Below are 26,828 nucleotides of genomic sequence, written 5' to 3'. Positions count from 1 at the left end.
CCACATAAAAATATGTAAACCATCATTAAAAACATAAACTCAACAACAACTGATACCAGTAGCTGAACCCAGTAGATATGGTCAGAGCTAAAAGATGGGCCAGGGCTTGTACAATATACTCCAGGGACGGGGCTGGTGATAAAGTGCAAAGGCTAGATATTAAATAAGGCTTCCTATGGAACCCCTGCCTTCTCCACATTTCCCCATCTGTACTGTCTTATGATGGTCTTCTGTCCTTCCAAAATCCCCATACCTGTCCCAGGCCCGTAGCCAGGATTTTGGTTCGGGGGGGGGGGGGGGGGGAACACACTGAGTCTGAGTGAGAGAGGATCTAGCCTAGGAAACCTGTTATCCCAATACCCCTATGCATATGGGATATACTGAGCATGGTGATCAGATCATGATACGAATAAATGTAATAGTTTAAATAATAAATGTAAGGCCTTCTCGCTGACCATCCTGAGAATTTGGGGGGAGGGTCTGAAGCCCCTCAAGGCCCCCCCCTCTTGCTACATGCCTGACCTGTCCTCTCTCTCCACTGAACAGCATCATGCAACCATAAAAGTTTGAGTAAAGCTCCCCTACAAGCTATCCATGTCTCTATGTTTGAAAGTTATTTTGTTTAAGGAAGGAGCCTCTTCAGGACTGCTGGCTGAACACATTCCAAACTTTCAAAACTCCGCAGGCACACCATTTCAGCAAGTAGTGGGGAAAAGAGAAAGTTTTGCTTTAACAAGGTCCTCTTTTAAAACAATCTAGGTCAATGGTTCTCAACCTGTGGGTTCCCAGATGTTTTGGCCTTCAACTGGATGGGATTTCTAGGAGTTGTAGGACAAAACACATGGAGACCCATATGTTGAGAACCACCGATCTAGGGGAAAATTGAAGGTGTAGGATGGCACTGAATCCTCCCCCCCCCCCCCCCCCCCCATATCATCACACAGAAACAAGAGCATTTCCTTTCCTTGACGACTATCTCTCAAGAAGCTCATGCTGACATCTACAGCTCTTGGTTTGCCATTGAGATTTAGCAGATTTGGGCATGCTTACTGAGCCAAGGTCACATCACGAACTTCCTGTTTGTGTATGGATTCAAAACTGTACCTTCACAAGCCTACTACACCACACTGGAAGACACACTGGAAAACCTAGCAAATATTTTACCCTTGCTATCCACAGGAATTTGATTTCGGGACTCCCACCCTCTGGTATTGTATATATAAAAATCCATGGATGCTAAAGATGCATTACTGTATATACAATGGTGTAGTAAAATGGTATCTCATATAACATGGCAAGATCAAAGTTTACTTTCTGGAATTTATTTGGGGGGATTATTTTGGTTGATACAGAATCTGTGGGTATGGTGTGCTGGCTATAATTTTTTTTCTCCAAAATTGCCTCAGTTCTATCCAGAACTATAAATACAAATGTGGTCCTCCTTAATCACATATTCACTGAAAGAAACTGCTTGCCTAAACCTTGTCCCTGCCACACTGAAAGAATTGGGAAGCAACTCAACAAGTTGCTAAGCTCCCTAACTGGCATCCTGGTCCAAAATCCACTTCTGTCCAACACCAGGGTTTGGTCTGCGAGCAGACGTGTACGTGTTCCACGCAGGCCACACATGAAGTACTTGGCAGAACCTGGAATGGTTTCCAGAACACATCTCAGCAATTCTTGTTTTATTTCCATCTCACACCGCTGTGCTTCCACACACTCCTCTGCCTCCTTTCCAAATCTCTCTCCCTCTTGGCTTTCCCCTTCATCTCCTCCCTGTCTCTTCCAAGCTAAGCAGTTGGAATTAAAGACCGCAATAATCAACAGTGGTGGTTTTTGTGGCGCAGGCCCACAAACAGCCTGGTAACAATTACATCTAGAGCAAGAAAAACACTTTCAGCCCTTGGTTATACAACAACAGACCCAGGAGAGTGATTTCATCTTCAAGAAAACATTTCATCTTATGAATGCCACAAATCTGATTTCCTATTTCATTACTGGCTAAGGGGTGGGTGGGAATCTGTATCATTTCACACAATTGGTAACATGCTAAGGAATCCCAGTTATGTTCTCTGTCCTGCCCCATTGCAATCTTCCCACAGCACGTCTATTCCTGTGGCACTCTTTGTTTTCACTGGGGCCACCGAAAGTGACAAAGCCACTCAGCAGCAACTCTGCAACCAGTAGAAGGTGCTGTCCTGTCGCCGCCTAATACTGGGTGTGTTTGTTTCTGCCCTTAAAGACAAGAAATGTTATAAGTTTGGATTGCAGCTCCCACAATCCTCAGGGATTCTGTGCTGCAGAAAAGGAACTTTCCACCCTGCCCCTATCTATCTCTCAAAAGCGACTAGGCAGTGTTAGAATTTCCCTCTGCCCCCTGTAAAAGGAAAACATGAGTTAAGTGACTCTTTCTGAGTTCAAACAGATGCATAATGAATTGCTTTCCTGTAATGAAATCTTTGGCCATATAATCAAAACTGAAATGAAAAACAAAGAAAAAATATACTTTGTGCAAAGGTATATGTGTTGTTGAAGGCTTTCATGGCCAGAATCATGTTTCTGCTGTGCATTAAATTCTAACCATACGTGGAATAAAACTCAGGAAAATTTAAGCGGTTTTGCCTGAGAAAACTTTTCATACTGAACACAGCTCTCTCTCTCTCTCTCTCTCTCTCTCTCTCTCTCTCACACACACACACACACACACACACACACACACACACACACACACAAAATTGGGGGGATAAGACTGCCCCAGCATCTTCTGAATGCTCAGCATCTCATCTAACCATGAACTTGCTCTCTTAACCTACCATAAGAAACAGAAATCTGTGGCTGTTTATTCAAACAGTAGTATCATCTCTAGAGGCCTAAATATCTTAAAGGCAGATCTCATTTGATTTTGGAAACCAAGGTCCCATGTACACATAATTTATAATCCACACTGCAGTGGATTATAAATGGAGGGAGTGGCCAAATTACACACGCCTATTAGCTGGGCATAACTGCATTAAACAAAGAAAACCCATATTCAAAGAAGTCCGGAGGAAGTCCGGATTTAGCTGGAAAATGTGCTGCAACGGAACCTATTATATCCCAGGCATGTGGAAAACACGAGACTACACGAGATTTCCATGTGTGGATGGCACCAGCACATAACCACATTTAAAACCTGTATTCTGCACATGTGTTGCAGCACATCTCCGCACCTGCATTGCAGAGAGGAGTGGAAAACTTCTGGCGGATGTCCCACCGATCAGATGGTTTCAAATCAGTGTTAACACCCTGGGAAGATTACTCTGGGACAACGAAGCTAGGTGTAGACTCTCCAGAATATATTGGGTTTTTAAAACTCTCTTTATATTCCAGATTAAAAACTTGTAAAGAAGCACCTTAAGCAGGGTCAGAACTCGTTAGTAATCGTATGAGAAACCATCAATGAATAGTGCTGGAGGCTATATTTCAGAGGAAGGAATTGAGTATTCCTTGCCTAAGAAAACCCTATGAAATCTATGGAGTCAACATAAACTGATAGGTGACTTGAAGACATATCCATATTATCTTTAGAAACTCTAATCTTATTGTATAGCTGTTTGCTGCTAATGCAGCTATGGGAACGAAACAGAGGCAAACAGAGCAAATGCTCTCAATGCCTTTGTTGCTGTTCATCCTTGGAGGGGAAACCAGGGGTGGGTGAGGATTGAGGAATAAGAAGGTCCTTTGTCTCCAACAGAGCCTGTCAAGACTGGAGGTCATCTTGAGGCAGAGGGAAAATCCTCTGGGGCCAAACACAGCCCAGGGGCTACCAACTGCCAACTTCTTATATGAGTATGAGCCACACCCCTCCCATCTTCTTTCTCAGGCAACCGTTTCAGTCCCGAGAAGGAAGTAACATTAAAAAATTAAATAAAAGGAGGAATACCACAAATGCCTAAGTGGATCTTCCCCACACCCCATCCACCCACAGACATAGCCCTGCAGAAGTAATTTCGGTTTATCCAAACCTCTGATTACCCAAAATAGATAGGATGCTGATCTCATAGACCTTCAAATGACATGAGAACACAGCCTAAACTGGAAAATATTGCTTTGGCCTTATAGACATATAAGCAAAGGCCAAAATTAGGAACTGGTCACATGCAGTACTGTCAAATTACATGGTGACTGAAGTTTCTAAGTCTGGGATTTTTCAAATGTAGAATCTTGGCAGACTAGCAAAAAGAAGGAAGGAGAAAGAATGAAGAAAACAAAGGCTTCAGAGATTTTGCTCCTCCAACGTCAGTCATGCTTGAATATCACCATCTGCATGAAACAGCCTGGCCTTGTGAATTATATATTACTTCTCAGCAGTCACCTCTCACTAGGAGGACAGGGCACTCTTCTTTATAGGTGCAAAGCCCCCCTCCACCTCCAAACCTGTCAGAATGACTGCCTCCCCCAAACTTGCCACCGAGGGCCTAAATGCAAGGGAGTAAATGGAAAATTTGGTTTCCTGAGCCTTTTAGAGTTGCTCCAGTCTCCACATCTAGCTACTAATTCAGATGTGGCAAACTAAGCTGCACTAAATCACATAACGAAATTAGGCCATTGCCTTTAATGGGTGTGCACAATCCTGTACTTAGTGACAAGGCACAGGGGGGAGCCTGCCGCTCTCTGGCGCAGATTAACTATTACACCATTTCCCACACAATGGCAGAGAGCGCAGGGATAATTAGCTCCTCGCAAATCATCATCCCACTTCTGAGCAGGCGCCCCCTCCTCACGTCCCGCATCCTCTTCCACAATAAGCAAGTTAAAGCAAATTACATTTTCCTTTGGGCACACCATGTGTCCCCGGAGTGCCAGGAGGGTGTCCCTTTTGGAGAAGTGGCTGAGGACAGTGCAGGGATTAGGCTGGAGAGAAATAAAAGGCCGAGGCCAAACGCCTCCACTTGGCATGGGCCAGCTCAAAACCACATGCTGACTTCATTCAATAAGGACCCGGCCTTCCAGGTGTAATCCAACACAGGGGTGACAGCTGGCTCACAAGTGGCAGAGGGTGTAATTTTCCAATTTTGTATGCACCATGGCCAACTCTGGCATTAAAAAAAAAGCTTGCAACCCCTGGAGTCAACATCCCGCAAGCCACAGTGAGAGACCACTGAAAATAGCACAGCCGGAAGCCAACACCTTCAGAAGGCAGCTTCTCCAAAGCTGCTTTAACATTTGCACATTATTTAGTCTTTCTCTCCCTCTCTCCCTCCCTTTCAAGCAGAGCTGTTCTCTGGAACAGGAACTTTCCTCCTCCTCAAAGAAAGGCACCCCTGCTTTGCTCAGAAGCAGCCACAGGGAACAATGGCAAGCGGAAACCCCATTACTCCGGGCTCCCTTGGTCTGCCTGACAGGGGAGTCATCTCTTCCCATTCCAGAAAAGCTGTTTTTATCTTTCACAATGAAATCCATCTTCCTCTGTGTGTGTATGTGTGTGTACACACTTGCAAGTGCGCTTCTTTGTTCTAAACCACATTGTTTTAAAAAACTTTCTTGTTTTTACACACTTCTATGTGACTTCTCCATTTGGAAAGTCACATCCAGGAGAACTAACAAGAAAGTATTTTGATCTTCTAGCAAAAAACATCTGGGTTTGTTCCTTGGAGAGAACTTTCTCAATGCAACAATATTTATATAACTACACCGTTCTAAAATTATGTTCCCTGGCTTAGAAGCAAGGCACACATCCATGTGCATATATCTGTACAGATTTTATGTAGGAAAGCTATGCCGCCATCTTTCCATTAACTTGACAAATGCATATGCAATTCACACTTCCATCCTGTACACATTTTTGCATCTTTTGCATTAAAAAAATCACTTGCTAAAGCATAAGCCCTGCCACCAAAACTGCTTTGCTTGGGACATAGGACAAAGATTGAAAGCCAAGAAAAGACACTCATACTACCTATGTCTCATCATCCCCTCATATCAAATATCAGACTGAGATAGCATTTAAAATATTTTTTAAAAACTTAAAAAGTAAAACAAATTTTTAGCTCCACAATTTCCTAGCTGCCCAACATATGCACTGAAACTTCAAACCACAACTATTTGGAAGGCTGCCCTGGCAACACCGGTGATTCACCATATTCTCATGGACTAAGCCAGGGCCAGGGAAAGACGAAGCCAGGGAGAGGCGGTAAACGCTATGGGATGGTAAGATGGCAATGTGGGGCAATGCTAAATTGTTTCCTCTGCTGCCCCACAAATTCCCCTGGCTTATGGACCTCCATCTGATTAGGTCCTTGGTCTCACCATTTCCACAGATACAGTTAATGGGAACCCAAGAGAAGTCCTTCTGAATGGCTTCCCTTCAACTTTGGAGGTCCCTCCTTAGGGAGACTAAAAGGCTCACCCTCTCCTTCTAGCTGCCTACCCATCAGCAGGCCAAATCTTTTATATTTGGACAGGCTTTCAGAATTGAAAAAGGGATATATGTGCCACTTTTTAAAAGTTGTATTGTTTATACAATCTTTTAAAGTGTTTGTTTTTTATACGATTTTTAGTTCAATTCAGTTTCAATGTCACTTTGTGTATGCTACTTAATGTGTAACCCGCTCTTAGTCCACTCTTGGGGAAGAGGAAAGATATAAATAAATAAAACCAGCAACAATGGTGGGGAAATAATAGTTACCTTTAATACAGTATATTAAGTAAGTATATTCAGGCTTAAATGCAGTATATTAAGTATTTTCTGACTTGTGTCACGGGACATGACCCATGGCCAACAGGACTCTTCTTAGCTAATAGCATCAAGCCAAAATTGAGCCCATCCATTGATTCCCTTATTATTTATTTATTTATTTATTCACCTTATTTATGCCCCGCCTTTCTCTACCAAGGGGGACTCAAGGCAGCTTACAAATGGCACTTAAACAGTGCCTTAAGACATATGAATTTAAGCTCGAGAAAAATTGGATTAAAATTAATACATACATAATTTTAATGGGAAATTGTGCAATTTGAGTATGGAACGGCCTTCGGCTTTGACTCCTGGATGAGATGTTTTAACATTAAAATATATTCCAATGTTAAAACATGTTATCCAGGAGTCCATACTCAAATTGCACAATTTCCCATTAAAATTATTGTACTGAGCTATTTTTCAAAGGCCTGCTCCCAAAACCAGGTTTTTACTTTCTTTCTAAAGGTTAGGAGGGAGGGGACTGATCTAATATCACTAGGGAGGGAGTTCCACAGTCGAGGGGCCACCACTGAGAAGGCCCTGTCTCTTGTCCCCACCAGTTGCATTTGCAAAGGAGGTGGGATCGAGAGCAGGGCCTCCCCAGATGATCTTAATCTTTCATAGGGAGAAATACAGTCAGACAGAAAGATTGGGCCAGAACCGTTCAGAAAGAACAAGATTGCAGGAAAAAGAACACTCTGCTCCCTGTCCAAAATCACCAGCAATAGAGTATCACATGTACTAGGACCAGAGCTAAAGAAAGGTACATTTTTTGGAATACAGCACACAGTATCTCTAACCAGTTTAACCAGTGAGCATCTCAATGCACTTGAACTGCACTGAATCTGCTCCAGCACTCTAAACAAAGAAATCAGTGATATTCATCATCTTGGTCATGATTAAAATGGTCAAACTGTTTTATCAGATGGGAAGAGGATGGAGGGGGGTTAGTATGCCCATCTTAAGTTACATTCAATCAGTCACTTCACAATATTCAAGACTCCTGCAATCTGGAAAAACTATATTTATAAAATGTTTAAAAATCACTACAGATTCATACTTATTTTAACTTGTCACACAACATTTCAACAAAATATACAGAAACGGCTGAGTGTTTCATACAAAGCAGCATACATTAAATTTGTGAAACTCTTTCTTGCCATGCCCAGATGGCTAGGGCTAGAAGAGGGCAGTTTAAGAGACATAAAATTAAGAGACAGAGGATGAAAATCAATGGCATAGAAATAAGGGAATCGTGGTGGGAAGCACTCAAATGCTCCAAATTCACCCATTATAACCTTGTTGTAGGGAGAGGACTACCAAGAGAGAGCAGCAACCAGAATTATCCATTTCAAAGTGATTACATCAAAGTTGCAATATATGCAAATTTCAGTGTGTAGGAGCATAGCTACTAGGCCCTCCATTTTTGCGGGGTCAGGTGAAAGTGGACAAACCACAGATAAAAAACACAAAGAAAAAAAATCTTTCTGGGAATTTCCATGTCTTCCAGAAGTTAACCATAGATTCATACTAGAGGTTCCTAAAGAGAGCATATTCATCAAAATAGGAAAAATTAAATCTGCAAAAATTAAATCTGCAAACATGGAGAGCTACTGTACATGTATTTGTTAGGCATATGATATTATGCATATTTATCTCATTGTGAATGTGTACATTTGCTGGTCAATATACACATGTTCCTGCAAGCCTTGGGGAATGCATATATCTCAACCATATTTTGTTCATTCACTAATCAATAAGTATAATCACCAATAGGCCTTGGGAAATGTGAATATCTTGGCAGGAAACTGTGCATCCCCCAGTCAATAGGCACAACCACCATCTTTGTATTTGTTAGCCATAACTAAAGCACAATGCATTAATATATAATAGTCTCTTATACATCACAATGCATCATTTTAACAGGTATCAAATACAATTTTAACTCTAAACGTTGTTTATGTCTTCCCCAGTTCCCCAGCACCATGGCATAGCAATATCCAAAGTTATGAAGTACGAAGTTAATGTTATAACATTACATTTTTATACAAGTATTAACAAATATCAATGTAGAAGTATTAACTAATATCAATGTAGGCTGCTCAAAAGTAGATGTATTAGCATCCATTGTCACAGGGACTGTTTGGCTTTTTTGCTAGCCTCTCAAACCTACTCATTCCCTACACTGTACGAATACAGGATAAATCCTATGTGTGCCAACCTCTTGAAAATCCAGATTTTTCTCTTGAGTCTCAGAGCTTAACTTTAAAGGGCTCCCAGTAATTGGAGCCATAAGCTACCAGCTTAATGTTGTGTTATAATTTTGGAAGAGAGAAGGGTGTAAAGGGGAAATGGTGGGATTAAAAGCTTTTTATAAGTAAATATGGGGTTGTCTGTCTAATAGTAAGGTTGCCCAGGTGTGGTGTCGGAGTTCAGCAGTCCAGGTGTTATTCTGCCCACTCCCACAAAATGAAAGTGTCATCTACTACAGAATGAAAAAGAAAAAATCAAATGCAATTAATACTTATTGGAACATTTGACCCTTTAATACTCCTAGAAATTAGGTTGAGGAAGAAAGGATACTGAGGGTACTCCCAACTAAGCACTCTGAGTCCAACTGCAAAGGATGGAAGAGCATCGGAAGCTGAATTTTTGAGCTGCCAGAGCTATATCCCCTTAAGCTGAATTCCTTATTTACTCTCTTCTAAATGCCACGCACATTCAGGTCCACACTCAGCTACCGTCTGCCTTCCAAGCAAAAAAGAAGATTTTCTGCTCATCACAATTCAGTACAGAAGGAGGAAGATTCCCTGAAGGCAGCTTTCCACACCAGCACGTGTGTCCATTTATAGCTCACTAAAGACTCCATCCAGTGAAGGCACAGCACCATTTGCAAAAAAGTGCTGAGATCTTTCTACAGACCGAGAGACTGGAAAGGAACTAGCACCACCCAGGATCAGACCATCTTCTTTCCACAAATCATAAACTTCCCCTCGAAAAGCTCTGAAACCACACATGCATAAAAGTATGCTTACAGGCTCCACGGATCAGTCGCTTAACGTCTCAGGCCTGCTGGGTTCTAAGCTCCATTCTGCATAGCTCTTAAACATCCACTTGCCCAGGGCCACTTCTCAGCATTATAGCAAAGGCCACAGCCTTTTGCCTAATATCTGAAGAGCATCTGCATCAGCAAACACAGCTCTTGAAAGCCATGGCTGTCAAAGGCTGCCATGTTACCTGCTCCCTTTGGACATGCAAGTGCCCTTTATACATTGCCCTCAAGGCAAGGATGGGATTCATATTGTTATGTGATTTCAGCTCCGCTAAAACTGTGGGTTAGAAGCCCAGAGTGTCAAGCTTTCCAGAAGGCCAGATGAGGCAGAGAGGGGTTGAAGGAAAAATCAATGGTCAGAGAGGATGTCAGCGGAGACAGCCCTCCAAAGAACTGACATTCCTCAATGCAAACATACATAAATATTTAAGACCTTGACAGCCTTTGAAACAAAGGACTTGTGCTGCCATGAGTGTTGACTGGCCCAGATTGTGGCAGGATAAGATCTACAGGCTGGTTGGCTGGGGTGCCATTGTTACCAATTAGTCTCTGGGTTTGGAGGGAAATTTAATCAATTCCCATTAGTATATTTTAAGTTTTGTGTTTGATTTTTGATCTGCCCAGAAGAAAGGAGTTGATAAAAAGTTAATGGGTCTTGATGTCCCAGTGCTGGGCTTAAACAATGGCTGATGCATTGGGGATCTCACAGCGGGGAGCCCATACAACACTATAGGTGAGGAAACATTCCCAATATAAAATCAAATAATACTTAAATACCCTTGTGGCTCTTCTGAGAAACCCATTGTGTGTTCCATATAACTTTCCAGGATATTGTGAAGAGATTATGCTAAATGTGTTGGCATTCCCTAAGGTCTGGGGTGTGTGGAAGGGTTAGGCAGATTCCAGGGAAAGGTTCATTGAAGGTTATTGTAGAATTAAGGGAGAGGTCAATACATACTCATTGTCTGTACCAATGGGCCCATGGAATATGGGGTTTATATTTCTGAGATTCAGTTTTTGATAACAATATTTTACTCTGTGTTCAATAGGCTCTCCTATAGGTTTTTACTATTTAGACCAGTGATTCTCAACCTGGGCCTAGATGTTTTTGGCCTACAACTCCCAGAAATCCCAGCCAGTTTAACAGCTGTTAGGATTTCTGGGAGTTGAAGGCCAAAAACATCTGGGACCCCAGGTTGAGAACCACTGATTTAAACCAACAGCTTGTCATTACCTTATGAGTGAAAAATAAATGCAGAGGGTAATTAGAAACAAAACACAGAATGGGGAGAGGGGTTGGCCAGTAGATCTGCTGCTGTGGTGGAGATCTACTTTGATTTAACCATAATTCTTCTGCTTTAGTCTAGCTTTGCTTAACCTGTAAAGACATTGGATCCAGTCCTGGCAGAGCTCGCATTCAACATAAAGGTAGTGAGAGGCGCAGCTGTGAAACTCAAGAGTGTAAACACCAGCAATGGATCTGCAATCCACTCCTGCACCATCCTCAGCTGCTGCCCCATATGGACACTGAAGTAGAAAAGAAATCTGGTAGCAAGCATCTGACAAAGTGAGTTCTAGTCCACACACACAAATGGCCCAGGTAACTGGTTTATCTTTTCAAGATGCCCTAAAATACAGTAGGTGATTCACTTTCTTGAGAGCTAGGAGTGCTGGACCTCTGTGGACATTGAAAAACTATGTACTGTACTAAAAAGTGCCTTTTTTAGCCCTATGAGTACACTACTCTATGAATCTCTAGGTTCTCCAGAGTGACTTTATAATCAAAGAAAAAACCAGGGAAGTCATGGGTGGTGGTTCACAGGTGGGAATAGGGAGGTGGTGGGACAGGGGAAATAATACTTGTATTTTGCTTGTTGAATCTTGAAGATTGTAAGTTATTGCTGTTTTCCCTCATATATCACAATAAAAATGTATTCAAAAAAAGGAAAAAACCTTCAAACATGAAGGACTGGTTGTTCTCTTTTTGTTCACTGAAGCAGACAGATCATAGCCTAAGGAAGAACTTGGAAATGTTAGTTTCTCTAGACTACATGTTCTAGCATCCCATTGGTCTCTGGCTGTGCTAGCTGGGGGAGTTTCGGGAGCTATAGTTCAAAACAGTAACTTTTCCAAGCTCCAGCCTGAGGACACATGTATCATGCTAAAGTAAAGCTGTGATTGAGGTGACCCCCCCCCCCCAGGACTTTGTAAAAGATAGTTCAAAAATCAAGACTTTATGTTCTATATTTCATAATTTATAGTAGAAGGTGATTGAGACTTTTTACTGGAGTTTACTGTGGATTATCCCTGCACAGAAGGTGTTTGACCTTTTAGCCTGAGGCAAGAGATAACAACTTCCTTAATCTTTTCTTTAACCAGTGACAGAAGCACTTCCTTTTGTTTACCCAGACAAAGGAGTTAGCAAAGGGAAAAAGCCAGTTTTAAACCACATGCTTTACAATCTTTTCCCTTGGATCCTGGATTTTCTTATGAAACTTTATGAACTCTCGAACTTTGGGTGGCTGGGAGTGGGCAATATGATTTCTGATTCTATGAATATATTCCTATATGTCTCCCTTCCCAAAATGCCTTATATATGAAAAATAGAGTGACTGAGGTTTGACTCAGCTACGTGCAGACAGCCCCCCCCCCCCCCTCCGATGGGCTGGAGTACCCTGCCCAGAGGAGATTATCACCTACTCTTGCATGGACAATTATTCAGGCTGTTCCTCCTTCTGAGTTCGGAGCAGGCCATCAGAAGGAAGAATAGCTCACCCTTCATCCACACAATTATTCAGGCTGTTCCTCCTTCTGAGTTCGGAGCAGGCCATCAGAAGGAAGAATAGCCCACCCTTCATCCACACAATTATTACAGCTCTCCCTTTGTCAATAAACCAGATCAGCGTGTCAGACAAATATGTAGATTGGACATATTGACTCATCCATCCTTTTCATAATCTGCTTGGCTGTCCATTAATCGCTGCTCAGCCCGCCCCTTGTCCCTGATTGGTAGACTGTAGGAAGCCATCTGATTGGGGGGATTTCGAGCCACCCAGTCAAAGAGCCAATCAGAGTGGAACTGGGCGGGGAAAGGCGGGGAGGGAGATTTGAATTGCTCCGCCTGTCTTTTTGCTTATAAAAATTGCTGCCATGTATTATGTGACATGTCATCACGGCGAGCGATTGCGTCTTGACATCCGCGTCAGCTGACTCGAAATAAAGACAACTCGGTTCTCTCTTTTCAGGATTTGGGTGAGATTATTGTGGGAAATAGGGTTTTAATTTGCAGTGCCCCTGCTGGCCAGGATCGAATCCTGCGGTCAGAGGGCATCGGTTCGTCCCTGCTCCAGGGACGAACCCTAAATTTGCTCGACAACAAAGCCTGCTTGGTTTTTCTAATGCCAGGATGGGAAACTGCTTCTGTGGCATGTGGCAATCCCTTTAATTACTGTCTTGATTTCCACAGTGGGAAAGGGAAAGATATAAATACCCTAAATACACTGATTGAATTAATAGACAAATGCAGCTAGCCCTCAAGAAGTTTTTCCCCTAAAACACCAGATTCATTGCAATAAGAAATTCCTAGGTATTTTAGCTTCATTGCCTCATTCTAACTAAACCAAGCTTTTTCTCGGTTGTAAGGAAGCTCACGGTGTGATGAGATGTGCAAAGTAGTGATCTAGGATTTTCTCTAGTCACTTAGAAGTATCAGAGGCAAAAAATATTCTATAGATCACAAGACAAAATCCCAGTAGAGAAGTACAGCCTAGAGGCATGAACACGGATCCAATAATGTAAATTTGACATCCTCTGATTTAAACAACAGGGCTTATGAAAGTAATTTATCAAAGAATGACATCCAAGACAGGAGTCACTAATAAGGTAGAGAAAAGACATTTTTAACCTAATGACAAAGGTCATTTTAAGAGACGTGTCAGAGTGGTTTAATTTGTGCTATGGGGTAGGTTATTCAGGACTCCTGAAACAAATTAATGACAATGGGGAGGGGGGAAGGATGTGCGGTGCAGAAATAGTCCCCAATGTGTTCGCCTTGCTCGTAGAATGGCCCCAGGCCTTTTGCAACCAAATCACACTGGAAGCAAGCACATACAGCAACCCAACTTTCCTCTAGCATCTTCCAAGCTCAAAATCCAACTTGCATCGGCAATAAATCCTTCAGATTTTTAACTAAATTTCATGCTAGGATAAGGCTAAGATGGTTTGGAAGAGCCCACCCCCCTTTCTTTGTGATCTGAACTGATATTCTGTTTTATTCTAAGTGACTTCAGCCTGTCATGAGACAACCTCATAAACGCCATGTCTGGGCTTTAGCAAAAGAGAGGAGCCAATATATCAGCCCAAGAATGCAGCCATTTGACCACTTCCTCAGGCAAAGTGGGGAGGGATAATAATATACCCACTTTATAGCACAGGACAGCAGTGAGTAATGAACTCTTGAAACCTCACCATATGGCATTATTTTTTCTTCATTTACTTTCATAAGAAGAAATCAACTTAAACCCTCCTTCCTTGAACAATAGATTAAAAGGAGAATTTATTTTAAAAGACATCAGAGTTTCATATGTATTTTCCATCTCCGCCTTTCAAAGATTTCATTAGTGTTTACTTAACCAACATTTGAAAGTATTTATTATATTTGCATCCCAGCCTTGCTATAACTCCCAGAGTTTCTAACTATTGGCGGTGCTGGATAAGACTTGGCCAAACCATTTGGAGGGCCAACAGTTTCCTGGTACTCCACCCAACTTCCTCCAAAAAGCCTACAGTTTTTCCTTTTCTCCTCTAAGCCCCAGCTTTTATATTCCTACTATTAACTCTTAATTGATGTGTATGTTTGTTTCACATCCACCTTTCTCACAAAGTGGAACCCAAAACAGCTCATATGAATAAAAAAAGATATAGATAAAAGCAATTCTTATGTTAAAAATAAATAATCCTATCTAAAACAACACAGATTTAAAACAGCTTAAAACACTGAAAAGATACCAATGAGAATAAAAAGTACATCATTATATCTGTTAAAAAGACTCATTTAAAGCCATCAGGTACAGAGCCAAAGACTTTGTTTACTCTTTCTAAAAGTGGAAGAGGGCAGATGGGCTTCATCTTTGTCTCATTCAAGAGGGAGTTCCCCAAGCTGGGAGACATACCAGGAATATGATCTCACCATATGGTGGTAAGACCAGGAGGAAAATCTCCTTCAAAGTTTGAAAAACTCAGGGAACTTAATACTGTCACATTTCTGTCTGACCTCAAATTTGCCAGGAGAAAATGTTATAGTTGAGCATGGCTGTGAACCAGGGCACTGACCATCATCACCCCCCTGCTCAGATCTTGCAGATTCAAGAGTCTTCTTTTCCTGCTCCCTTCTATTTTACCAAGCACCATTGTCTTTTCTGAGTCATATCTTCTCATTACACGTCCAAAGTTCAACAATCCCAATTTACTCATCTTGACTTCTACAGAGAATTCAGGTTTGATTGATTTATTTGTCCTTTTAGCAGTTCTTGATATCTACAGAATTCTTCTCCAGGAGTTGTAACAAAACAGGTCATGGGATCATAGAATCATAGAATAGTAGAGTTGGAAGAGACCTCATGGGCCATCCAGTCCAACCCACTGCCAAGAAGCAGGAAATCGCATTCAAAGCACCCCCGATAGATGGCCATCCAGCCTCTGCTTAAAAGCCTCCAAAGAAGGAGCCTCCACCACACTCCAGAGCAGAGAGTTCCACTGCTGAACAGCTCTCATGAGGAAGTTCTTCCTGATGTTCAGGTGGAATCTCCTTTCCTATAGTTTGAAGCCATTGTTCCGCATCCTAGTCTGCAGGGCAGCAGAAAACAAGCTTGCTCCCTCCTCCCTATGACTTCCCTTCATGTAATTGTACATGGCTATCATGTCTCAGCCTTCTTTTCTGCAGGCTAAACATGCCTAGTTCAGTGTGATTCCAGGTGTGGTCTGACCAAGGCAGAATAGAGGGGTAGCATGACTTCCCTGGATCTAGATGCTATACCCCTATTTATGCAGGCCAGAATCCCGTTGGCTTTTTTAGCAGCCGCATCACATTGTTGGCTCATGTTTAACTTGTTGTCCACGAGGACTCCAAGATCTTTTTCACATGTACTGCTGTCGAGCCAGGCGTCCCCCATTCTGTATCTTTGCATTCCATTTTTTCTGCCGAATGGGGAAGAAGGATGGCAGACTGACTTGATGTGTTGACTCATGATGTCTGCATGAGCAATATCCTCAGATTAAGTGAATCTGCAGACATTTTAGATTATGTTCACAGCTTGTAGTCCATAAACATTCCCTATGTGGCATCCTATTGACCTTCTCTTTTTTGTTGTGCATGCCTTCAAGTCATTTCCAACTTATGCCAACCTAAGTTGAGACTATCAAAGGGTTTTCTTGAAAAGATATGCTCAGAGGAAGTTCGCCATTGCCTTCCTCTGATGCTGGGAAAGGGAGATTTGTTGGTAGGTTTCCATGGGAGAATAGGGATTTCGACTCTGATCTCCACAAATGTAGTCCAACACTTAAACAACTTGACCATACTATCTTTCTCATAAAATCAAATGTCATGTTTCCCACCCCCATTACAAACTGGAAGTCCTTACTGAAATCAGTATAAATTAAATTGATGAACTTGAAAAGCCTGATTGAGAGATTCTCTATTGTCCCTGGTTGGAAATTATTTTTTTGCTTGACCCATAATTTATATTAAGCAGTCTTCCAACAGTTCAGCTAATTAATTGAATAGAGGGCTTTTGAAACTGAAGATAGGAGAATGCCAAAGTACTGGAAAGAAGGGCAAGAATGTATGGCCATGTATGCAAGAGTCTGTCTTCTTACACATATATACACTTGTGTACCACTCAGCTCCTGGCCAACACTAAATGTAGACCCTCATGGCTCCAAAAGTTGCCACTTTCAGTTCTAGCAGGTGGCCTGACAATTTTGTGTTGCACCTGGAATGACCCCAGAACTGCTGGACGCAATAAAGCAAAGCATTATCTGAAAACCTCTTTTCTCCTATTTCTTTTTAACTTGGTGATCATGACTTCAGAATAGAGTCAATCTTTCCCAACCCTCAAACTCCCATCCCACTTGCTTTCTGTAACATCTTGTCTGATGTTAGAGGTCTCAAAATCCTGCACATATTTTTGTAATCTTTTAGTTGTCTCCATAATGTGGATATCTCAATGCTTGAATACATATAATGTATTTACAATTTACTACAGACTCCTGCAGCAACACAGAGCCTCCGGTGGCTCAGTGTGTTAAAGCGCTGAGCTGCTGAACTTGCAGACCAAAAGGTCCCAGGTTCAAACCCGGGGAGCGGAATGAGCGCCCACTGTTAGCTCCAGCTTCTGCCAACCTAGCAGTTCGAAAACATGCAAATGTGAGTAGATCAATAGGTACCGCTCCGGCGGGATGGTAACAGCGTTCCATGCAGTCATGCCGGCCACATGACTTTGGAGGTGTCTACGGACAACGCCGGCTCTTTGGCTTAGAAATGGAGATGAGCACCAACCCCCAGAGTCGGATACAACTAGACTTAACGTCAGGGCAAACCTTTACCTTTACCTTGTACCTGCAGCAACATTCTCATAGGTTAGAAAGAAAACAGAGGGGCTCTGTTGGCTCACCAAAGAAAAATCAACTTAAGAGACTTACTTTATACACTTGTATACATAATTTAATAAAAATGTATTTAATGATTAAATCTCATGGACAATAGTTTGTTAACTGGCAGGATGTTTGTAAAAAGTGGAATTCAGAGCAGTGTCATAGAGCCAGCATGGTGTAGTAGTTTGAGCATTGGACTACAACTCTGGAGACCAGGGTTTGAATCCCTGCTCAACCATAAAACCCACTGGGTAACATTTACGTGAGTCATACTGTTTCTCTGTCTCAGAGGAAGTCAATAGCAAATCTCTTCTGAACAAATCTTGACAAGTTGACCCTGTGATATGTTTACCCACATAGGTCGAAAATGACTTAAAACAAACAGCAATAACAATCCTTCCTCTTTCCCTGAAAGTCATTTTTCACAGACCTACCCACAAGTACTTAATTGTGCCATGTTTCTTGTCAGAATAGTTAAGCCTTTTGGGCCTCCTATATTAGGGCTGCTGGGAAGCGTAATCTCGACAAAGAAAATTAGTTCAAAAGAAACAGTTAAACATCATCTTCTTTCTTCAATTGAATTTCCTCTTCTAATGCTACTTTTTTCACCACAGCACACAGGTTTGTATACCATTTCTAGCTCATCCCTTTGTTAATAGAGGAAAAAATGTTTACGGAAGGCTAGAGGGATAACCCACAATTTATCTTTTAATATTCGCATTTTGCTTTTGAGCAAACAGAACTGATGAGATTTCATATCCTGGATCAGCTATAATGCTACTGACGCTAACATCATTATCTGTCATCTTATATCATAAACAAATGTAATTCCAATAGGACATGTGATTTAATAGTGTTAATTTATATTTATGTCCATTATTGCCCAAGCATTACGGCAAATGCAATTCTGTGGCCATTGTTGATCATTCCGGTATCACAACTCATTGCAGCCGCATCCATCGTTGGTTCTCCCTCCCTAATACACAAGCCAGGTTTCACGGAGGGGCAGTTACTAGACACATGTCTTTACTCATATGTGTATTGCTATTACCAATAGTAACATGCTATGTTAATCCCTTATAAAAATGATGGCTGAAATATGTATTGTTCATATGTGTTCCTATGGGATTCATAATGATAAAAGGTTTGTTCAAAATTACACAAAATGGCTTTTTTTATCGTGTCAGAAGTGAATTTAGGCAAATTGCTTCTAATGTGAGAGAATCAGCCGTCTTCAAAGACGTTGCCCAGGGAACTCCCTGATGTGTTACCATCCTGCAGGGGGCTTCTCTCATGTCCCCACATGAAGCTAGGGCTGACAGACAGGAGCTCACCCAGTCTTGTGGATTCAGCCAGCACAAGGGTTAAACCCATTGTGTCACCATGGCTCTCCACACAAAATGGTGATTATGATAAACACAATGGAAAAGGAGGAAGAGAGAGATTTTCTTCCTCTTATATTGATTTCAGCTTTTTAGTGCCATTTCTGGCCTGAGGTTGAGTTCTGTATTAACTGTGACAGCCGGCATCTGAAGCTACAATTCTTGACACGCTGACTAGGGAATAAATCCCACTGAATACAGCTGGACATCTGAGTAATCGCATATAGGATTACATTGTGGATGCATCTTACTTTTGGTTGTTCCTCTGACTTTGAATGCTCAGTAGAACATTTGAGCTCTCAAAAATGGATATAACTATTTCCATGTGACTTTCGCATGCCTTTAAGTCACAGGTGTGCATATCAGTACTGCACTGAAAGCCTCAATAAATAATGCAGCTGGAGATTTCAGTTGAATGGATTGGGGTACTTTCTATCCAGCCTAGAGAACAAACACAGCACTTTCTCTAGTTCCTGACACATGACAAGGACTTGGCCCGGACTCAAGTCCAGTGTCCACAACTATTGGACGTTCTCATCAAAAAATGCTGTCACATCAAAGTTAACTCCTTCTTCCTGCCCAAACCCACAACATCTGGACAAGTAATGTCCGCAATGCAATCATTAATACTGATCCCACTGAATCTCTATGCAACAACAACAACAAAAAATGAATTCTATTATGGAAATCTTCCATCATTCCTCATCCCCTAACAAATGATTTTACCATATGTTTTAGGGTTGTACATAATCAGAGGGTGTAGCGTAGAATAAAGTGCAAACTACATCCTAGATCACCTCCAGTTCAAAACAGACAACATTGTATTGATCCAGCACCACATTATAGATAGATGGGCACTTTTGTAAAGTTCAGAAGCTGACCTTCCATGTTTGATACAAATTATACAAATCAATAATGTAAATACAGAGATCTTGCATAAGCTTGCTTAACAGGACAGCTTTCATCTGAAAATGGGGTTTATAACAACTTCATAGGAGACAGGTCATCTGTTGTGGCTGGTAGATGGTTTAGCTATTCTAGTCTGTGGCAACAGGAATTTCCATGCGACTTTCATATGTGCATTCCTTATCAGGACTGGTAAAAGCTGTCATGCCACACAATTCCTTTTCCTTCCTAGATATTCATCAGCCATGCAAATTTCAGAACCGGAAACGTTCGCATTAAGAACTTTCCTGATCCCTCTTGACTTAATTGTGGGGAGAATGAAACTCAAAATAAAATAATGCCAAAACTCTCACCTCCATTTCCCACCCCTAAATATTACATGGAAATAAACTCTGTGGAAGAGATGGGCAGTGAGGCATCTACTTTCAGCTGCACCACGTTTCAGTCAAGATGCCCTTATGTCATCATCAACTGAAAAGCTGCATGTGTTCATCCACAAATACAAAAAACTGCAACTGTATCACCCTTGTAACCTCTTAGCCCCATTCAAACCACTAGCATTTCGTAACTGACAAATAAAGTCTAGCAGAGGTATACAGCTTGTTGAGGAATTAGAAATGATGATATAGTAAGAAAAACAGGTCATTGAAGACCTCAAATCAGAGCCCTAAGACCACATAGCAAAACAATGGAGGATTTTGTGAAGCCTGTTTCTTCAGTGTTCACCCACTTGTTTCCAACAGTACTGTTAAAGAACTACATCCTGGGAACTGTTTTCTAGCATATTCTGTACTGTCCCATACATTATTACTCCAGTGAAAACAATATATTTCAAGTCCATTTGGATTACTAAATGTAGCCATTGTTGGTCAAAGTGGGAAAGGAATCAAAAAGGTAATATATTCTTAATATCAAAAAGGTCATAAAAGACTTTGCAAGCATTTAGTTCTACAGAACATCAACCATACGGCAACCAGACTGATTGATAACTGGCAAATAGAGGAAGAAAATGTGGAGGCAGTGACAAGACTTTATATTTCTAGGTGCGAAGATTACTGGAGATGCAGACTGCAGCCAGGAAATCAGAAGATGTTTACTTCTTGGGAGGAGAGCAATGACTAATTTCAATAAAATAGTGAAGAGTAGAGACATCACCCTGGCAACCAAGGTCCACATAGTTAAAGCAATGGTATTCCCCGTAGTAACCTATGGATGCGAGAACTGGACCATAAGGAAGGCTGAGCAAAGGAAGATAGATGCTTTTATTTATTTATTTATTTATTTATTTAATTTACAGTATTTATATTCCGCCCTTCTCACCCCAAAGGGGACTCAGGGTGGATCACATTGCACACATATAAGGCAAACATTCAATGCCATAACATAGAACAGAGACAGAGACAAACACAGGCACGGGCTGGCCTCAAACTCATGACCTCTTGGTCAGAGTGATTTGTTGCAGGTGGCTGCTAACCAGCCTGTGCCACAGCCCGGCCTTTTGAACTGTGGTGTTGGAGGAAAATGCTGAGAGTGCCTTGGACCACAAGAAGATCCAACCAGTCCATACTCCAGGAAATAATGCCCGGCTGCTCACTGGAGGGAAGGAGATTAGAGGCAAAGTTGAAGTACTTTGGCCACCTACCATGTTTCTCTGAAAATAAGACATCCTCAGAAAATAAGACCTAGTAGAGATTTTGCTGAATTGCTAAATATAAGACCTCCCCTGAAAGTAAGACCTAGCAAAGTTTTTGTTTGGAAGCATGCCCACTGAACAGAACACCAGAGCATGCAGGATCGGTAAATGTATGGACCATAGATTGTTGTACATGGAAATAATGATAGTAACAAGAAATTCTTGTTAGGATTCACAGTTTGGATGGTTATGCTGGTTTGTAATGACAATTACTGTACAGTATATAATAAATATTCGTTTTTTTAGTTCAACAATAAATGTGAATTCTTCTTCATGGAAAAATAAGACATCCCCTGAAAATAAGACCTAGCACATATTTGGGAGCAAAAATTAATATAAGACACTGTCTTATTTTCGGGGAAACAGGGTAATGAGAAGATAGGAAAGCTTGGAGAAGACAATGATGCTAGGGAAAAAGGAAGGAAAAAGGAAGAGGGGCTGACAAAGAGCAAGATGGATGGATCCTTGAAGTGACGGGCTTGATCTTGAAGGAGCTGGGGGTGGCCACAGCTCTGGTGTGGGCTGGTCCATAAGGTCACGCGACTGAACGAATAAACAACAGCAACAGAACATCAACAAAAAATGCAGTAGAGGAAGGAAATTATTGTTTGAGTCATGAGGTTGTGCCTGAACAGGGGGAAGTGAATGATCCTCCACTTTATCTGTCACTTATAAAATACTGGTGGTTCGAATTGGGCCACCTTTTAAATTCGGAACAACCTAATAAGTTCCATGGCTGAACCTCAATCCAAACTGAGGCCTCCTTGTTTCCAAATCCTGAACTATTCTTTTTCAGAAGCAGACAGGTTTTCCATTAAAACAGTTACCCCCCTCCACCCCCCATTCTTTGAGAATGCAAATTGCCATCATCAGTGGCTCAGCTAAAGCCATTGAGTTGCTTGTCTGCTTTTCCTTGAGTGCTGGGCATTGCAGGAGGCTGTCCAGCAGGCATATTGGCCATCGTGGCGAAGTTCCCTGCAGCCACGGACCCCCTCCCCATCCCCCATTCTGCTGGGATAGATGCGAACTTTTCTATGGAGACACAGGAGGAGAAGGGATTATTAAGAGCCTTGCTGTGTGAGAGCTATTTTGCCTTTATGATGACTTTCTCCTATTCAGTTTTTCGCTTAGAGCCTTGGAGCCATGGTAGAGTTTATTACACATTCTGCGGAGTGCTTTAAACACATTGCTTCCTACTGAGCAAACTCCGTCTCTCTCAGGAAGGAAAGAAGGAAAGAAAAAGGAGGGAGAGAGCACCTCTGTACCTCCTCAGACAACACATCCAAACCATTTTTCTCATTACCGAGAGGAGAGGGAAACCCTTATCTGCAGTCTGAATGCTAAGATGCCTTAGAAGTGTAGCTGGGTAGAAGTTTACTCAGATACAGGTTTACATCCAACCATGTGGGTGTAGGGCAGTAGCAAGAGTGGGAAATGTGCAACCTTTAACAGTTGTTGAACTGAAACTTCCAGCAGTGGCAATGGTTCATGATGATAGGAGTTGTAGTCCTACAATAGCTGGAAAGCTGCATGATTGCCAGCCTCGGAGTATGACTTCAAGGATAGTGTGAGCCCTTGCTTGGGAAGTTCCTAACATTGTGAGTGGCAACAGAAATTGAGAATATCTGGCTCTCCTGATGTTTTGGACTTCAGTCATCAGAAGCACTAGTTTAAAGCATATGTTGGACTAAATTTCCCCATCACTGAAGAGCCAGAAACTTTCAGTGTCACTGGCAACATCTGGCCTTGACAGTTTGGTGTTTCCCCATTCCCATTTCCACCTCTCCTGTTCCTTAAAGAGCAACACAGTAAACATTCGCCTATAAGGTGAGCTGCTTTTCTCCATCACTGCAGCACCACAAATAAAGATATTGCTTGTATCGATCACCTCCCTGTCAAGCAACAATGACAACTTCAAAACCTTTGCGACTGACAGGAAAGGGAGGATCCTGAATCCTTCCCCCCATCCTATCCCATCCCTTCCTGCTTTCAGCATTTCCTCTCCCATGTCAAGTTCATTTCTAGGACTACAGGGAAAGAGGTGTGATCCTCCAAACTTCCTTTCCGTGTTAAAACAGGAGACAAATTCATATGGAAACAAGGCCAATGTCTGAAGGGGGAAAAACATACTGCTGCCCCATCTCATCTACCTTCTTCCTTTGGAGAGCTCTAGCCAGTTTTTTTTTATCATGCCAGAAGCTAATTGAGGCAAGTCGCTTCTGGTGTGACAGATTCGGCCGTCTTCAAAAATGTTGCCCAAGGGACGCCCAAATGTGTTAACATCCTGCAGGGGGCTTCTTTCATGTCCCCACATGGGAAGCTAGAGCTGACAGACAGGAGCTCACCCCGTCTCGCAGATTCAAACCGCCAACCTTCAGGTCAGCATTTCAGCTGGCACAAGGGTTTAACCTATTGTGCCACTGCGGCTCCTTCTAGCCAGTTAGATCAGATGGTACTATTTCAGTTTCCCAAGAAGAAGGAATTAAGCAATCTAGGAAAGTGATCAGAAAAAGAGGCTCCCATCAACAGGAAGTAAATCTTTCTTTCCCCAACACAAGTCATTGAGCACCCACCCACCCCTCCCTGCTTCTCAATTTAATACCATCACTGCTCAAAGCACCTCTATTAACCAAAGAGTGGAGGAGAAACACAGATGCAGCTCTCTACCTTTAGCCCCTCTCTTGACAGGGCTTAGGGTAGCTTCAGGGAGGATTTAGATCATGAAATTATCTCTTTGTCACTCTCACACTGGCACACAACCTTGCACTGCTTTTGAAGTGCTACTAATACCTAAATTATCTGCTTTAAAGTTGCTTTCTTAAAAAAAAAACCCACTCCATCTCAAGATTTCATGATCGTGCATATAATGCATACCTGAGTCTTTCAGAAAAACTTGGCATAGCATAGCTCTTGCATCCTTAAAAGTTACGTGCAGTCCTTACCTTCTCATCATTGCACCAAAATGCCAAAAGCAACTACTATATTTTGGCTAGTAATGCAGGTTTTAAAGAAACGAGGAATGCTACAAGAAAAATCAGTAGGGGACAGATTTTGATGTCCTTAACCATGAGAAGCATTAACCTGAGAGTAACAAGAGCCAGTGAGGTGTAAGTGGTTTAGGTGTTAGATGATGATTTTGGAAATTAGCATTCAAATCCATGCGCTCAGTCATGAAAACCCACTGGTAACCCTGGGCAAGTCAAACTGTCTCAGCCCCAGAAGCCCTGTTATAGGTTACGATAAGTTGGAAACAACACCAACAGCAGTAGCAGTCATGCTGTCTTAAAAGACTTACTCACTTCAGCTGGGTCACAGAGGCCCAGCAAATACTATTATTGTCAAGAGCCAAGAAATACAAAAGTAATTCCAGTTTCAGAAAAGCACAGTTGTTGAAATGTAAATAATAAAGGACAGACAGGAAAAGGGTGAGGTTTATAATCATTCTGCAGGAAGGCAGCAGGACGACCTTCCTGTAATATATTCACATTTCTAAAATAAAATAAAATAATAATAATAGAGGCAGCTTTTGGCCCAGGCTCCAAGAAGTAACTAGAGGCAGCTACTCCTTTTCTAGAGCAAGCCTGGCTTCTTCGACCCGGCTCCGTTACTACAGGTGAAAAACATCATAATCCAGGCTCAGCCAGTCAGCGGAGGTGGGGTATGTGTAAGGACAATGGCAAATATGCCAAGGAAGGGAAGATTTAAAAGGTAAAGGGAGAAAAGAGGGGAGTTTGACACAAAAATTGGTAGCTTGTCTGTTGCTCAAAGCTGGAGAACTGGCATGTCTATCATCTCAGTTGCTTGGCAACCACAAAGAGCTTCTTTCTCTCCTTTTCCTGGGCAAAAACAAATGTCCAGAGGATGCAAGGCAGGGATGGGCAAACAGGATCGTCTGGTAGATCTCTGGCTGATTTGCAGTACTTGGAAGGATTTCTGACACTTAAGGATTCAAAATGAACAGCATCAAAATGCCTCTCCGCTCCCCTTGCCCTAATTTTTAATTGCTGAAATTAAGTGAGATAGTTTTTACAAGGACAAACTATGACCATTCTGTTCTGGCAGTGAAAACACATTTTAAGTTCACAGTTGTTTACTTATAAGTGTAAAGTTTATCAGAATCTGATTCATCTCTGGATTTTAATATAAAAAGCAGAACCAACAAGTTTAAAGTCTGCCCATATTTAGGAGTTCATCTACACTGTGGAATTAATACATTGTCAGTAATCTTAGAAACTGGAGTTTGGTGAGACTCCAGCATTTTTTGGCAGGAAAGCCTAAAGACTTTGTAAAACTACAGCTCCCAGGATTCCATAGCATTGAGCCATGGCAGTTAAAGTGGTGTCAAAGTGCATTAACACTACAGTGCAGATGCACCCTGACATAACAGAGAGTAGAGTTGTGCATGGATCCCGTTTCTTCTGGTACCTGCAGCACATCTGGCACATCTGGTACCTCTGGGAGTACGAAACGGGAAGGGCCCGCCCAATACAAAAACCCACCCACAACAAAAGCAGGCTTTAAGCTTGTTGGTTCTGCTTTTTATATTAAAACCCTGAGATGAATCAGATTGGGAGGGATAGCCAATACTCCAGAAGACAGGAGCAGAATTCAAAATGATCTTAACAGAGAGATGGGTTGAAACTAACAAAATGAAGTTCAACAGGGACAAATGCAAGATACTCCACTTAAGCAGAAAAAGTAAAATGCAAAGATACAGAATGGGGGATACCTGGCTCAACAGCAGTACGTGTGAAAAGGATCTTGCAGTCCTCATGGACAACAAGTTAAACATGAGCCTACAATGTGATGCGGCAGCAAAAAAAGCCAATGGGATTTTGACCTGCATAAATAGGAGTATAGTGTATAGATCCAGGGAAGTCATGCTACCCCTCTATTCCGCCTTGGTCAGACCACACCTGGAATCACACTGTGTCCAGATCTGGGCATCGCAATTGAAGGGAAATGTTGACAAGCTGGAATGTGTCCAGAGAAGGGTGACTAAAATGATGGTTCTGGAGAACAAGCCCTATGAGGAGTGGCTTAAAGAGCTGGGCATGTTTAGCCTGCAGAAAAGAAGGCTGAGAGGAGTCATGGCAGCCATGTATAAAGATGTGAGGGGAAGTCATAAAGAGGAGGGAGCAAGCTTGTTTTCTGCTGCCCTGGAGACCAGTACGCAGAACAATGGCTTTAAACTGCAGGAAAGGAGATTCCACCTGAACATTAGGAAGAACTTCCTCACTGTGAGAGCTGATCAGCAGTGGAATTCTCTGCCTTGGAGTGTGGCGGAGGCTCCTTCTTTGAAGGCTTTTAAGTGAAGGCTGGATGGCCATCTGTCAGGGGTGCTTTTGAATGTGATTTTCCTGCTTCTTGGCAGGGGGTTGGACTGGATGGCCCGTAAGGTCTCTTCTAACTCTATGATTCTATCCT

At 42.1% G+C, this 26,828-nt stretch overlaps 1 protein-coding gene across 3 annotated transcripts in view; it reads right to left on the bottom strand.

Moving 5' to 3' along the window:
- nrp2 (neuropilin 2) overlaps positions 1-26,828 on the bottom strand; it is a 351,320-nt gene that overhangs the window by 211,541 nt on the left and 112,951 nt on the right. The window lies entirely within an intron of this gene.

The sequence above is a fragment of the Anolis carolinensis genome, chromosome 1 (genome assembly GCF_035594765.1).
Source record: "Anolis carolinensis isolate JA03-04 chromosome 1, rAnoCar3.1.pri, whole genome shotgun sequence".
Lineage (NCBI taxonomy): Eukaryota > Metazoa > Chordata > Lepidosauria > Squamata > Dactyloidae > Anolis > Anolis carolinensis.
This window is presented reverse-complemented; position numbering and strand designations above follow the sequence as displayed.